Below are 3,558 nucleotides of genomic sequence, written 5' to 3'. Positions count from 1 at the left end.
GATCACCTGTTCCCATTCAACAAGAGCACCGGTTCATTTAGCTAAAACTGATTCCAAAGAGTAGGAAGTACAGTGACCTCAACTAATTTTAAAATGCTGCTTTTTATTTCTGTGTTGGCTACACACTTTTTACACTGCACAAATTTGTTCTGAAAGTTGAGCAAAATAAATCTTGAAATAAAAACACGTGAAGGAGCCAAAAATAATGTAAATCAAGGATTTGGAAAGTGAAGACTGGAAGCTAACTTGCATTAAATTCATGAAAACTTTTATACTCCTGTAAATACCTTTAATACCTTTTTTTTTAAACTTTAAGAATCAGAATAGTCACATTTGGAACACTTTTCTGTCTCAGTCGATATTTTTAGATAGTTAGAACCTGGTCCTAAGCCTAAAGTGGGCTTAATTCTGGAAAGTAAATCTTTAACAACTGCCTCAGTGCTCAGAAATCTCTTAACGTACCCACTCCATGAAGTCTTTTGTTCGCATGGTCACGCACTGATGCTTAGATGTTCCAGTATCGAATATGAACACAGTCGTGTTGATAACCAAAGTCATTTTTCCCCATTTGAAACCTCTACACAAGAACAACCCGATCCCACCGATCTCAAGCTACTGTGTGTGCGAATGAACACTCCCTTTTGCCTCATCTCTGAATGCTGTACATCTGTTTTGGCTTGTATAATGTGTTTGTGTATTTATGCTTTGATTCATAGTAACCTCATGTTATGGAATTGATTTGCATTGAACACAAACTGTAAATAAAAATAAACGACTGCAAGAGCAATCCATTCAATTTAAGCTTGTTTTTGTACAACAAAACAACCCCAGACCTCCTACCATCAAGTTGATTCTGACTGTTAGCGGCCCCCTGGGGTTTCCAAGGCTATAATCCCTAACTGGAGCAGACAGCCTCATCCCGTGTCAGGAATGGTTTACTATGGAGCAATCTTAGATGAATGTGTGTGAAAGCATTAGGGCTATACCACGTTTCCTAATAATTAGAATGTTATTTTTATACGGGCAGCTAGCAAGTTTGACCATCTCTATTCAACAAATGTTGATTGAATATTAACTATGTGCCAGAGTGCTGACGATTGGATGTTAAACCTGATGGACAAGGTATAACTAACTTGGAGTGCACTTCAGTTGAGAAGGAGGACATGTGTGTCACACAATGAACACTGACTACATTTAAATAGTGCTGCCGTGAAGATGGGCCTAGGTAGCGGGATTCATGGGCCCTAGGTTGTGTGATCATGGGAGGTCTTGGCCATTTGAGCTGAGATCTGAATAACAAGCCCGATGCGGTGTGATCGGAGGAAAATATGTGCTAATTTCCTGAGCCTATGAAATGTACTGGTACTGCTTGCGTATCTGCACAACCTCGGACTCCGAGGTTCACAAATCACTAGTTTTCTAAATTGTCAGCTCATCTGCTTTCATAACTGCATTCCTTTCTTTGACCCCACAAATCCCTTTCCTGGACCGCCAGCTCTAATCTTCCAACATCCCACAGTATGCCCTAGATTTTGAGATTAACTATGGGAGTAGAAAGCCTCATCTTTCTCTTGCAGTGCAGCTGATGGTTTAGAAAGGCTGACTTTGCGGTTAGCAGCCCAATGCATAGCCCACTAGGCCACCAGAGCTCCTAAGAAACAACTAGTAGGGCATTAGGAGATTTATCTCAAGGAATTGGATCTTGTACAATTTTAGGGGCTGGCTCATTGTGTCTATTGGTGGAAATACTTCTCCCCTTGGAATGAAGCTTCTAGACCAGCATGCAGAGCATAAAGTAGTGGGGTCAAGGAGTGGATCACTAGGTCTAACAGTGAACTAGTTTTACTTTCTGATTTCTGGGCCTGTGGCTTGTGGCTATGGGAGAAATCAACCAATGGAGCTGAAGCATTGCCCTCCGGAGGATATTGCCCCTGCCCTGTGAGCTGTGGTCACTTGGCCCTGGAACTGAGCTTTGGCAGGGCTGTTGCACCATGTTATTAAGTCAGTTGCCTTAGGTCGAGCACTTAGGCAGGCTAGCAAATTACACGAGAAGGAACCCATTGCCACATTGCATTTGCTGTGAAGCTAGTTCCTTGAAAAAGCCCTGGTGGCATAGTGTGGTGTGTTGGGCTACTAACCACAAGGTTGGCAGTTGGAAACCACCAGCAACTCTGAGGGAGAAAGACGAGGCTTTCTCTGCCCGTAAAGCCTTACGGTCTCAGTAACTCACAGGGCCAATGCTACCCTGTCTCATCGGGCCGGTCTGAGAAGCAAGTCAATGGCAGTGAGTTTGAGTGAGAGCTCCCTGATCAGGAGCAATGCTGTGAGATGCCATCATGGAGGATAAGGCATGCTGGAAGGTCATGCCTGGCAATTTGGGCAGAAAGTGTTGTGTGTAGGGAACACAGACTTATCGCCCAAGTAACTGCCCCAGTAAGAAGAAAAGGTTGCCCTTTCCATGAAAGAAATGGTTCAATGTAATCAACCTGCCATCGGGGAGCCAGCTGATGACTGCTGAGTGGCGCCACATTGGGAACAGGTGCTGGTCTTTACTGCTAGTAGGTTGAACGCTAGCAGTGGTTATAAACAGGATGGCCGTGATAAATGGAAATAAATAGACTGTCATTTCCTATCCTCCATTACTACGGCTGTGGCTGCTTTATGAGTCCATTGAGTGATGACAGGTGTGGCACAGAATGGGTCACCCTATCCACCTGATTATTGAAATATTCCTACACTGGTTTACACGAGACACCATATTTTCATATTCTTTACCCATTTAGAGAAGTCTATTCATATATTCCTTCCGTAGATTTTATCACTAATTTTTATGTTTCTTCCAAGTTCCCGATTAACCAAACCATTGACCGCAGCCCCAAACTCCATAGAGACTCATAACACTGCCCACATCTCCTTCTAAGCAACACGAACCACCAAGGGCTCACCATTTATTGAAATGCGCTCCCCTTGTCTTTGTTTTCTAGGTTCGCTCTAGCAGAACTCCCACAAATGGATGGCTTTGACAAAAAGACATTCCTTTGCCGACAGTTTTTAAAACTTAAACTTAAGAGGTACTGGCTTTAGGGGAAGTCTTTCTGTGCCAGCTTCGAGGCAATGCTCTTGTTGCTTGGCCCTTTGGGGTTCCTCAGGCGATCAGCTTAAGGCACTCCCTACACTGATAAGGCTTTTTTAACATCATAAAGAAAACCCTATTTCCAATATTATTATACCTTCAGTATACCCACTCCCTGCCACTGAGGTGATTCCGACTCACAGTGACCCTACATAGGATTTCTGAATCCTTAAATCCGTAGGGGAGCCGACAGACCCATTTTTCTCCCACAGAGCAACTGGTAGGTTTGAACTGCTGATCTTGACGTTATCAGTCCAAGGAATTACGACACCTATTTTGAGGGGATGCACTTCAATCCATAATACCCTGGGAGTAGTTTTCGTTCAAGGCTGCCCAGGAAAGTGTTGTAGGGTGGCAGCTGTCCAAGTCAGAGCGGGCCCGCACATTGTGTAGCACCATCTGTGTATCTTTCTTAGTCAACTGGT

Source organism: Echinops telfairi, unplaced genomic scaffold, assembly GCF_000313985.2.
Source record: "Echinops telfairi isolate 266 unplaced genomic scaffold, ASM31398v2 ScPeMD7_3533;HRSCAF=4204_0, whole genome shotgun sequence".
NCBI classification, from domain to species: Eukaryota; Metazoa; Chordata; class Mammalia; order Afrosoricida; family Tenrecidae; genus Echinops; species Echinops telfairi.
The sequence above is the reverse complement of the archived record's forward strand: the minus strand, read 5'-3'. Positions refer to the sequence as shown.